Source organism: Urocitellus parryii, chromosome Y, assembly GCF_045843805.1.
Source record: "Urocitellus parryii isolate mUroPar1 chromosome Y, mUroPar1.hap1, whole genome shotgun sequence".
Classification (NCBI taxonomy): Eukaryota; Metazoa; Chordata; class Mammalia; order Rodentia; family Sciuridae; genus Urocitellus; species Urocitellus parryii.
Genome location: NC_135548.1, coordinates 41567652 through 41581032, shown reverse-complemented (window position 1 = coordinate 41581032; position 13381 = coordinate 41567652).

The window sequence follows — 13381 nt, the reverse complement described above, 5'->3', positions numbered from 1 at the left end:
CCTGCATACAGATGCAATCTCATCCCACAAGTTGGGAGGAATGGGACAATAGCCTCCAAGATCCCAGGTCTGCCCGAGGATGCAGGCGGCATTGGGAATGGCCTAGGCACAAAACCTAGAGGCTTTGGTCTGGATTGCCAGGGCCAAAAACAGACCCAGGAACATGACCACACACAGGAGAGCTGAAAGATAGCCACGAGAGCTCCTGGCCTCCAGAGGCTCAGTGCTGGCTGGGATGTAGGAGGGCACCTCATCCGGCAAGGGTGGTCATTGGGTTACCTGGACATTTAGTGTGCTTGCTCCACATCCATATCGACTCTGCAGAGAGACTCTCTCAGCTCCTTGTTCAAGGAACATGGAGAACCTCACACTGCTGTCCTCCTCCATAGACGTCAGCATCCCATACAAGGGAACCTGCAACCTAGTTCCTGTCCTATTCTCATCTGTCACCCATACCTGTCCCTGCCCTTCTGGACTGCATGCTGCCACCTGACACACAGACTCCCTCAGACATGGCAGTGGACAAGCTGCTGCACTCGCTCATCTCAGCTCCAGCCCTTCACACTGACCTCTCCCTTCTTGATTCCCATCTATCCTCCTGATCATCCAGAAGCTCCAAATTCAAGAGGGCATGAGTAGTCCATGGTATTGGACCAGTGTCTGCTCCCCACCCAGGTGTAAGCACCACGGGACACCCCTGCTCCCAGGCTTACCAGAACACTCTTGGCCATCTCTGGACTTTGTGTTTCTAAGTGGACACGAATTAAGCAGGTGTCTCCCACCTGCTTGTGGGAAAGCGGCCTGGAGGACTTGCAGGTTGATTCTGAGAACTGTGGGGGATGGAACATCAGCAAACCCAGAAACAGAAAGCCACCCCAGACTGTCAGTTGGCTCTATGGGCTTCCAGCAAATATGTCCAGGTGCTGAGGCTTCTTATTTCCTCAGGTCGGAGTGGAATGGCAGCACATGCACAGCTTGAATAAGGTAGGTGTTTACCTCCTTTCCCTTGACCTGGGGGCGTTTCCTCACGATGAAATATTGTATTCCCAGATTCATGGACAGACACACGAGTGAGTGGTCAGAGACCTTGATTTCTGCAGAGCGAAGTGGAGAGAATTGTTAGGTGGCACTCAAGGATTATACCACAAAACACCCACAACCCCTGAGAGTCTCCGCCAGGCCCATCACACTTTGGTATTTTGGGGCCAAGGCCCACTTTCTCTTGGCTGTCAGTTATCCTGAGCCCACTGTGGATCATGTCTCCCCACTGTCTGATTGTCCTACTTACTCTCATCCTCAGACATCATATACAGCAGCTCAAAGTTGTCCACATCCTCATGCTGCAACAAATTTTGGTCCAAGGCCCTGCGGATGAGGCTTGTCACCGTCTCCTGAAAGGTCACCTGGATCAGGGTGGGACAAATGTCATCAGAGAATGGCTTTTAGAAGAGCTACCCAGAAGACTGTGGTCAAACATTCAGGAGAAATCTCAGCTACATATACAAGGGCACAATCTTGTTATCCTGCTACCTGAGTGTGTCCTCCATATACCACCTGGGTTCTTGCAATGTGCTACTAGAACAATCCTGGTACAAATATCTGCCTGTACCTGCCATCTCCCCTCCCCCTGGGGAGCCACATTCCACTCATGTCAAAGGACCAAACTGCCTATGCACAGACACACTCTCATCTCACTGAGATGAGAGCAATGGGCCAGGGATCTGCGCACCAAGTGTGATCTGGGATGCAGGCTGCCTTTGTGGGTGGAAGAGGCAGATGCACTGAAAATTTGGGTCCTGACTGCCACGACACAAAACAGACTCAGATACAAGTGTGTGCACTTGAGTGCTTCATGATAGCTTTGAGAGGCCCTGGCCTCTGGAAGCTCGGTGCGGGTCTGGTTGTCATGATGTACTTGACTCAGCACTGGCAGTCACTGAACATGTCTCCTCTGCAGCTGGACACCTGCAGCATTAGCGTGTCTACTGCACATCCATAGAAATTCTGCCAAGAACCCCTTTAGCTCCGTATTTACATACATGCAAAGCCTAACATTCCGAAGCTTTGGCATGACCCCCCAGGTGATCCCGACCCCAAATTCCTACACCTAGTCATGCTAAGGAGGTTCTCTTCCCTGCCACCAGGAACACATCCCCTCCTACACATGTGACAAGTCACTGCCACCTCCTCTGCTCCAACTTCACTCATTGAGAATACCAAGTTCTAGGCACTGCAGCCTGCACCCTGGACATATCTCTGCCTTCATCTGTCCACAGCACTTCCGTCTGCACTTCTGGCCTGCAAAACCCACAATACACAGGCCCACTCACCACTGAAGCTGGGCATGCTGATGCTCTCCCTCCTCAGGTCAAGCCCTTAAGACGGACCTCTCTCTTCTTTATTTCCCACCATAGCCCTGGGGTTGGCTGTGTCTCCTGCCTTCCACTGTGTGGACACCCAGGAGGCAGCCCTGCTGTCGGGCTTACCGGGATGCGCTTTGTCTCCCTCAGGCTCTGTCCCTCTAGGAGGACGTGAACAACGCGGCTGTCTTCCACCTGCTCGCTGGAGTGAAGCAGTGAGGAGCTGCTACTCACAGCTGCTGGGGTCCTGGATGCCACTGCCACAGAAGGTTCCAAGAACTGTGGGGGATGACAACATCAGCAAAGCCCAGCAACTGCACCCCACCCAGCCTGGCAGTTGGCTCTGTGGGCATTCTACAACATCCATCCAGAACCTGAGGTTCTTGTCCCCTTGGAGGATGTGGAGTGGCACCAGGAGTAAAGACTGAAGAAGGTGGCTGTTTTGGGAACAAGAGATCCAGCACCTGCTGGGTGGGGATGAAATCCCAGGAGATTAACCCCATGTTGCTGCTGAAATGTAGGTTCCTCCCACAAATGACAGGCAGGAGCTCATTCCTAAGCTGGTCCTGCCTGTAAGGTTCAAGGCTCTGAACCCTGAAGGGCTCCTCCGTGTTCTGATCATTTTCACCCTGGGTTGGGACCAAGAATGGTGGGTTCAAAATGGAAATGGTGACAAACAGAAAAATGACTTGTGCCAATACACTAGAGTCAAAGCACAATGGGACAGTTCCCATCAGTACAAACACACACACACACACACACACACACAGAGTCAGAATAGGAGTCCTGGGCCATTCATCAGGGATCAGACTAGAGGGCCTGCTGGGCTCACCTGCCCTGTGCTACTCACTGTTACTCTTGAGCTCCTCTGCGACAATCGCCAGAGGCTCTGGCGTCTAAGATGAAGCCTCACCCAGTGTATCCACAAAAGGGCTAGTTGGCCCCCCTGAGATTCCTGGGAGCCTGAGGCTCGGCATTGTCTGCAACCACAGGAGAACATCCTTCTCCCTCCAGTGGCTCCAACCAAGTGAGCTCGGATGGCTTGGTCAGTGAAGTGGGTGCCTGGATACCAGGGTTCCATGTTCTGTTTGATCCATTGTCAAGGCAATGATGTCATTTCCTGTGCCCATACCTGAGCCTCTTTTCACATAACACCACTTTCAACAGCCCTATGGGCTGCCGATTTCTCCTCCATGCCTACCCATCTCAGGTGCGCAGGTGTTCACCAACAACTACCCAAACATCCCCACCAGCATCTGCCCTGCTTGGTGCCACTAGAGTTCCAGCTTGGAGCCTTCAAAAATGCATTCACAACCAGTCCTTCCCTCTCAGCAGCTTTTGGACCCTGGTCCCATCATTGTGGAACTCATGGTGTGCCCAGTCTTTTCTGGAAAGTAGGGTAGCATCTAATCTCTAGGGTTTATTGTGTCTATTGGCCCATAACACCCTCTGTTCTCTCTGAAACCAGAGATGGGACTCACAGGTGGCTAAAGCACAAATGTAGAGATGGGATAATCACAAGAAAGGGAGAGACAAAGAATGCACCCTAACTCAATCAGGCCTGTGTCCCACACAGGGACATGGCCAATGTCCGTCCCATCGTGGCTGCAGTTCCCTCTCTACACCATGGCAAGTTGGAGGGGACTGAGATGCAGAGGCTGCTCCCCTCTGCCATACAACTTCCCAAGGCTTCTCCTAAGATTTCAAAAGGGCCAAGTGTGTCTAGTGTTGGGGTCTCACAGAGACTCCGAGGTACCACAGCATCCTGCTGCCCAGAACCGGTTCACCCCTCACCTCAAGGGGGCTCAGCCTCTGGATTCATGGGAATTGAAGTGGGTACAGGTGATGGGATATCACCTCCAAGACTGAGTTATGCCAAGTCCATGACCCCTGTCTGCATCCCTGTCTCCAGCACCACTCCCCCCTCTCTCTTTCCTCCTCAGAGCAAACAAATCCATTTAGCAAGTGTGTCCTGTGATAAAGACATGACGGTCACCCATCCTCTCATTACAAAAACACTGAGGCTCAGCCAACATGGATCCTACAGGGAACACAGGCATAAACTCAGACTCCGATCCTCCCAGCCGAGCCTCAGTGGAGCCTGGACTCCCAGCCTCCTGAGTCAAGGAAACAGAGGTTCCTAGCCGAGCCACCTTGGATGCAGCCGCACACAAACTGAACTCATCAATGCCCCTTGCTCTCAGTTGTGAGTAAGAGGGGAAGTGGTGTTTCACAACCCTGGACATCAAGTGCAGTCTCCAGGCTTTGGGGTGTGCCCTGGCCTCTGTCTATCTGCCCAGGCTCTCCAACCCACACTGGCCTCTTACCCAACCTCCTCCTAGGGCCAAACTCAATCCTGCCTCTCAATTTCTGCTGCCTTCCCCAACACACTGCTCCCCAAAATGAGCAGGGCTGGCTCTCGGTTATCATGCTGGTGCCAGCAGCAATGCCACCCCACTGACATAATTCTGAGTCCCAACCTAGGCACTCCAGCTGTCTTTGCCACACCTGGCCTGTTTGGGCTCTGGCTCTTGCTCTTTTCTTTCATGTGCATGTGTTTTGAGGTTTTGAGTTTCTCCCACTGAAGAACTGCAGCTGTGGCAGGGTAGAGCTCATGAGGGTGACATTCTGAGCCACATCCAATCCCATCAGGACTGTTCACTGGGGTGACTGCTGGAACACAGTGATGAGTGAACACATGGGAGGTGGTTGGACCCACCTTGCCTCTGAGTGGCTTCCTTTCAGGACAGGAATGTAGGCATGGGAGCCCCTGGCGTGGGATGCTTTGCACAAGGCGTGACCATGGGCTCTCTTTCCTGGCAAAAATGGCTCCACTCAGCATGGAGAGCACTGTCATTCCTGGATGGCTAACAACAGCCCTGGACCCCAGAAAGGAACCCACACTCAAGATTAACGTCTGAGTGTGCGTGTCCTCGAGGAAATGAGGTCTCCTGATCCCAGGTGCAAAGGGGTAAGTCCTCTAACTCCAGGGGCCATGAAGGGACATCTGAGTTTCCCTTGTCCTTCTTTCCCTCTCTAACTAACCACAGTTAGGACCCTGGCCTCATTCCCCAGTGAGGATCATTAGGCTCCATAAAGGACAGTCTCTAAGATGCTCAGTGGACCAACACCCTCTGCACAACCCATAACCCTATTCACCCAAGAGGCAAGAGGATTTCTATTCAGGAAAACCAGGAAAGGGAGAGCCTTTCTCAAGGACACAAGGACATTAGTGAGTGAGGGAGTGATTAATGGATGGAGAACTATTTCCAACACCAACTTCCAGGAGCATATATGGCCCCCTGGAGAATTCTGCAGTGTGTTGGTGATTAAGGAGAACGTGTGAATTCAGGGGTCACTAGGTCCTCTCAGCCATAAGGAGGGAAACTGCCATAAAGGAACTAGGACAAGGGTGCGAGGAATGCTCACTGGTGGGAGATCGGAAGGAAGGAAAGTGTACTCATTAGAAAAGTGTCGCCTGAAAATTCTTAGCCAGCCAAAAGCCGTGCGAACTTGTGTGGGAAAAGAGTCTTTGCACAGTGATGAAGCTAAGAGCTCACATGATGGAACACAGCATCAACTGGGACCAAATCCAATATCTGATATTCTTGTAGGAAGAGGAGAGTCTGGACCCAGATACCAGGGAGACTGGGGGATACCGGATATGTGAGGTTGGAGCCAGGGCGGGATGCCCATATGGGAACCACAGATCGTGGGCAGCAATAGGAGAGTGGGCAAGGGCTGGGAGAGTTGGGGAGACAGTCCCCTTGAAACCTGGGAGGGGTTATGGCACTGGGACAGCCCAACACCTACTGTGTTGAGCCTCTGGAGCTCAACGGAAGACACTTCCTCTGTTGTCGGCCACCCAGTTAACAGAGTTTGGTTGCAGCAGCCTAGGACCCAGCTGAAGGTCTGAGCATGTTGGCCATGCAGGTTGGATCTGGACCACAGACACCCTCATCAGAGATTGTAGGGTCTCAGCCCTGAGGCAAGACAGGCACTAAGTCAGGCCAGGTGGGGAAACGGATAGGCACACACTCTGGGGGCTGGTGCCTGTGTTACTGGGAGCACTTCTGATCGCAATTCCCTGATCTGCTGCCAACACAGGCTACAGAGGAGGGTACAGAAACACAGACCACGGATCTGCCCCACTCAGTGGGCCCAGGCCAACACCACACCCAGCAGCCTCGTGCCATACCCAATGAGTCTCGAAGCGGCCCCCTCTTGCCATCCTGAGAGCTCTTCCCTTCCTCATGTGCCAATAGCTCCCTACTGTCACTGGCAATATCTACTCTGTGAGATGTCAACATCCGTGGGTACTGTTCTCTCATCCCAGGACAGTGTGGTCCCACACACCCTGGTGAAATGGGCCACCTGGAGGCTGTACCTGGAGGTTGTTGAGGCTGAATGGCAGCGGTGGTCCTCTGGCACTTAATATTATTTAAGTTAAAAAAAAAAACAAAAACAAAAACAAAAAACGGGTCTTGGTGCTCAAAAATGTTTGATTTGCATATTCTCATCCCCTAACCCCAATATTTTCATTATTTCCTCACATATGAAATCTTACTAGCATAAAGGTAATTTCGTATTAAACAAAGTGGATTGAAATAACATTGGTAAAAATAATCAATCACCATACTTTCAATTTTTGTTCTGCTTTCCTATTAGAAACCACTTGGATACAAGAGAACAGAGGACAGACTCATGGAAATGCTTGAAATGACAAGAAGCTCCCACTCAAGCTCAGCATTCAGTCCTGGACAGGGTAAGACCAGGCCACTTTGACATCTGTGCCAAAGAGTCTACCAGACAGAATCCTCTGACTGATCCCTGACTGAGCCATAGGAACTGGCTAGAAAAGCCTTCACATCCTCAATACATTCTTCACGTCAGAATACTTGACAACCATTGATATCCATCTCTCGTTAACTTGCTCCCCAGCCAACCATTCTTCAACAAATTCAAAGGAGTAACTCATGCAAGCACACAGAAAGGGGTGTTCACTACACACATCCATGTGCGAAAAAGACAACTGGTATTTCTTGTTTGGGCTATTTCAAATGAAATCCCTTCTGCATGACCTCCACAAACCAAAGGAAAATATTTGTGAAATTCCCACGTAGAAGACAAGATACACTTGCCAAGGAGGCAGTGGCAAGAATTTTGACACTCCAAATGTAGAGTGTGTGTTTAGGAAGCAGTCACAGTTTCCATGAGAGAGTCCCATGAAATCAATTAGGAAGATCCATGCTCTAGCCCTACCATGCAAGTGATGTGACTTGAAAGAGTCACTTAGTCTTAGTAACCATCATCACTAACAAGTAAGTCAATGAATAAAGGTACTCAGGTGCCAAGCTACAAAATGTGGGATGAGCATGGATGAGGATGGGTGGGAGAAGTCTCCAACTCTAACACAATTAGGGAAGGATGTGCTGACCTCAAGTGGCTGGGGGTGCTGGGATCCTGCCACAGAGGGGGATTCCAAACCTCACATCCCCTGACCCAGGCCAGAAGACCAGGTAGAGTCCAAGGACCCTGGGGTGGCCCAATGGCAATAAAGGTCAAAAGGAACTAGGGATCTGCCTGGTCCCTCAATCCCCTACTCTGAGCAGGGCTGCATGACGAGGCCAGAGGCCATCCACAGCAATTTGCCTTTACAGGAAAACAGGGACTGCAGGCTGCCTCTGGCTCACTGAATCAGGGTGGTGTTTTCATAAAGCAAGACCACTTCCTCACACTTGACCAGCAGCTCATGTGTTGACAGCACAATGACTGACTTGACTCAGGCCCTGATGAATGAAATAGAAAATTCATAGCAAACCCATCTTTAGCTCTTCCACATCATCAGGGGCTCTGATTCAATTCCGTCCAGAAAGGTGTCTGAAATGATTTCTAAACATGCTGGGGACTCACCTCTGTGTGGAACTTTTCAGGAAAAAGGGGATCAAATCTCATGAAGCAACTCTTCTCTCTTCTAGCCCATGGGCAATGCAAGGAACCTGCATGATACCAGAGGCTCACTTCTCTCTTCTCATGTCTTCTGGAAAGGATTCGTTAATGCTTCCTGCAAGGTGAAGCAGAAGCCTGCATCCCCAGCTGCACAGAAGTGTTTTAGGGCAGTGTCTCCCTTAAAACCCAAAAATAAAAAAAAAACAGGTCATTCAACAGGCACATGGATTCGAGTACATGTTCAATGATCCCTCCTCCCTGGAGCCTTCCACATGCCCATCTTCCACATTCACAGAGCAATGCTTGGCCATTCTCAAGACCAGGAGACCATGATGCTCATCACCAGGAAGTCAATAAGGAACATGAAGAGAGCAGCATGGATTGCAGAAGGTGGCACATCAAGGATCTTCAGCTCTGCTGCTAGAACACAAGAGCTTAACTTCAGTATTGACTTTTTGCCAACTACCAAGTACGATAGCAGTGTCAAGCCCAATATGCAGATATGCAAGTAGTAGGTGACACCCCGCATCCATTCACAAAAGTGGGCAACATCTGCATCAGAACAAGGAAGTATCTTACCCTTACTCATAAAAATCATCAGAAACAAAATAAAATGGATGCAAGACTTCTCATTTCACTATTAGGTAGCTGTTGGAATTCCCTATTAAATAATACCTCCTCCAAAATAAAAAGTATCTCAGACATGTGTCAACTATTCAATGGATGACATTTTAAAAACTATGGACTTTACTTAATATTTATGTATGCTATATCCCTGCCTAAGGCTCTATGAGAAAGGAGCACATAGAATTGGATCTTTGAAAATCTCACATTTGCTGATAAATATTACTGCTGATCTCAGGCATGGCGAAGTGAAAAGTGGGACTTTGGATATTCCAAGAATGCTATGTTGTGGGATTGGTGTCCCTGATTCATACATAGCATATGGTTTCTATGAAATCCAGTGAGGGAGCAGGAGTAACGAAGCTGATTGCACAGATGACCTCAGGGAATACTGACAGATAGGCCAAATGAAAAATATGCTCCAGCTAACCATTGGTATTTGGGCTTCTGATCCCAGTCCTGTTTTTAAAAAAGGTGCAGACAGGCAGTGTTCATTAAAAACTGTCTACCATGTAAAAGTGGGTAATTTAAATGGCATCTAGTTACACATCTGATAGAATGGTCTGGCAACATATGAATTTCATTCTAACAACAACAACAACAACAAAACATAGAAAATGAGACATAAAGATAAAACCTTGTCTTCACCAGGATGCCTAAAAATAGGTTTTATTTGGCTCATGCCAATAAATATCTTTCAATAGAATTTCTGATTTCTGAATGAATCCATTCAACTTCATACTGCACAGATCACAAGGTTTTCTTTACAGAATATTCTCTTCTTCTTCTTAAAGCCTCACATAGAAAATGTCTCACAGGACATAGGAGGGGAATGACCCAAAGGATGAGAGAATGGCTGGAACCGTTCTCAAATGTGCCCATGTAGCCTAAAGTTTGAAGGCATCTAATTGTACTCTAAAACAATTATGAACCTATTCGATCCATTATTAATAAATATCACCACTTTACCACTTGAACCAAATCACAGAAAATTGGAAACAGATGATCATTGGCTTTGATACCTTTACTTCTGTTTCATTACTCAGAGTCGATCAACTCTATACTTCAAGTGAGACAGATTTATTACAGAATGCCTAAGATCCTAAGGATCTATTTTAGCTCAGCCCATGGTATTGCTTCATTATTTTATTATTTTGTAAGTAATAAAATATAACTTCATGTTGGATGATATATTCAAGCCATGAATATATCATCCAACATTGTTCTTCCCAAAATATTAGCCCAATTTCTGCGCGTGCTCACTTACTGTTCAGGAATTTTACTAATTGTTTGAAGGTTCTAGAGGACCTGTTAGACTCCTAATGGACAAACCATACAACATACTCCAGAGAACGGACGAGTGCCATAAGAAGAAAATAAGGTCAGCCTACAGCAATGGGCAGCTGCCTGCCCTCGGCTGGGAGGAGCCCTGGCCATGGCACCAGGGCTGCTGGGCAGCAGAAGCCTCCACAGCCCTGCAGGGAGCCTGGAGCACAGCTCTGCCTAACCATGCTCAGCCCTGGACAGATGCACATGAGTTCCCATCACAGGCTCGAGTGTGACAGTCCCAGGTGCATGCCTGTCATGCCAGCCACCAGGGAGGCTGAGGCAAGAGGAACGTTTGAGGTCAGCCTTGGCAACTTAGACCCCGAGGCAAAGGGGAAATACTTTTACAGGGGTCTCTGAGGGTGTAGCTCAGGTAGGTCACTTGCCTCACAGGCTCAAGGCCCTGGGTTCAATCCCCAGAACCCACGTACACACAAAAAGTGAACTTGGAATATTGTTTAAAATGATGGATCAGGTACACACAAGGACTTCAATATGACCTCTCAGAGGAGCTCAATTTGAGATCAGACTGAACAAAAGACCACCTGGACCATTGACTCAGTGTCTGAAACCCTCTGTGAGCATGGGAAGCACTGCTGGCAAGACACCAGAGGGCCAAAGCACTTGTGCCCCCTGCAGGGGTGTCTCTTGTCTACCGCCAAAGACTGTTCCCATTCTGGGGCAGCTGAGAGCAAGCTGGGCCTTGGAGCAAGGACTAGTGCTTTAGATATAGACTATGCAAGCAAGGGGCAATGTCTTTAATAAAACTAAAATTAAAAAGTCACATTGAAAAAATTTTAAAAAGAAGAAAATAAGGTCAAGTAGAGGAAGCCCATTTTCACAGGAAAAAATCCCCCACTGAAAAGCATCAGAATAGATACCAAGAAAAATACCAACAAAAACAGTGTGCTCCCACTATGTATCTACTCAACATGCAAAAGTTAGTAAGCTAGATAATACAATCCTGGCCACAGGTAGAGCTATGCAGAAGAGCCACCTGGCAGTGTTTAGTCAAAGAAGTAAGCATGCACACTTTGACCTAGAAATTCCACCTGTGTGTAAACCAGGCGGTGCTTAAGCAGTTTCACAAGGGGACATGCACAGGGAAATTTATCCTCAGGTTCTTATAGAGTTGTCTGTGCTTACAGGGAGTTGATGGTTGTCAAGATGCCCACAGCTGCGAAAGTCAAAAGCTAAAAAAATAATAGATGCCAACCTGGATATATTAATAATCCCGTATCTATGATGACCTTCATAAGGTAGCTTCCCAACTTCTGTGTGGAAGTGTGTTTCTCCTTGGCCCTTACACTGTTGTGGAGACCACTAGGAGTTCAGCTTTGTGCAGGATCATCTGACCTGGACTTTTGGCAAGACCTGTACAGCCCTCACACATGCTCAGATGCTACAGGACTTTTCAGACCAGTCCAGACAACAGTAGGCATCCATTCATTGTCTGCACTCTACAGATTCCTAGATGCACGACATTCATTACCATCAAATGCAGAATTTTCATCAAAAACTAATATATATATCATTCCAATCTGAATCAAGAAAATCGGAAATATCCCCAAATCCAAAGAGTGGATCCCCATTGTGATGCTACAAGTTGAAAATTCCACAGCTGACCTCATGGGATGGTTCACAGTCAAAAGACAGCTGCATGAAAAATATTACATGACCTTCCTGCTATGTGAAAAGTGGCATGTGAAGTACACATGCATGTCTTCCTCAGACATGGGTTCATTTGCAAAACACCTTGTGCAATTGAAAATATTCCAAAAGGGGAGAAATCAGAACCATGTCTCCAAAGTATTTCAGCAGAGACCAACTCCATCTGTCTATCTATCTCTCAGTGAGTGTGTGTGCTCTTGTGTGTGTTTGTGTGTCTTTGTTTGTGTTTGTACCATCATAGCTGATACTTCATTGCCCCCATTGGAAAACTGACTCAGATAATGCCATCTGCCAAACTCCTAAAAACCAAAGTTCTTGCTGATAGAATGAAACATTCCTTCCTGTTGGTTTGGATGTGTCCTTTAGGAATCACTGCTATATTTAGTATACTCAAATCATCACAGTAGATCAGGTAACAAATCATATATATTTTAAAATAATAATAATATATTAATGGAAATAACAAATACAGGATAGAGTAACAACTGTGTTACTAAACAAGGTCAAGGACAATGGCAAACTATAGATTCAAACTTTGAAGAAAATAGTAATCAATGTAAATATTCCTGGGCTGCCTCAGCCCCGCCCAGGCACACAGCAACAGAATGGTTTTGCAAGCATCCTCAGGAGGGCAGGAGCCTTCTTTGCAGGACGAGAGGGAGGTTGAGGCTCGATCCACCCATCATTCTTTTGGGAGAGGCTCCTTTTCCTCAGCACAAAGTTGGATTTTTTGTGAGGATTCTTGGCATCAAATACGTTGGCCTCTGCTGGAATCCTCAGCTCTGGGGAGAGAGGGGTGTACAAAAAGAAGGTGGCACTCAGGAGGTGCTCCCTAGGACACGCCAACATCTGAGAGCCTGTGCCAGAAAAGGCCAGAGCCACACACCTGAGAGCTCTCCAATTCAGCACCAATACCAACAAAGACAGCCTCCACAGTCCTCCCTGAGGAAGAACTAGGCAGAGCACTTCAACAGACCTAATGTCTGTTCCTACCGAAGGCTTTGGACTCCAGAATATCTCAGGTCCTCTTGCATCTGCCAAAGCACACCACTAAGGTTTGCATCTGAAATCTCCCACAAAAGGCTCCTGTGCCGAAGATTCAGTCCCCACATGAGCCATCTTCATAGGTGGGTTTGGAGGGAAGCATTGGATGGTGAGTGCTCTGATGTCAACATGAAATTCTCATTCAAGATGAATACACTACTCGGGGGTGGGAGGGACTGGAAGAAAGGTTGAGCATGGTTGGAGTAAGACCTAAACAGGGTTGTGCCCTGGGCAACAGTACCTTGTTCCTCTTGGCTCCACTGAATCCTCATTCTCCAAGGAGAGGTCCTCCCTCTCCATCTTTCTCTCTCTCCCTCTCTGCCAGCCTCGTTCTCTCTCTCCCAGTCTATGCCTTTGTGGCAAGGGCTGAGGAGCTCTCCACTGCCACACACTAGAGCTTTATGGAC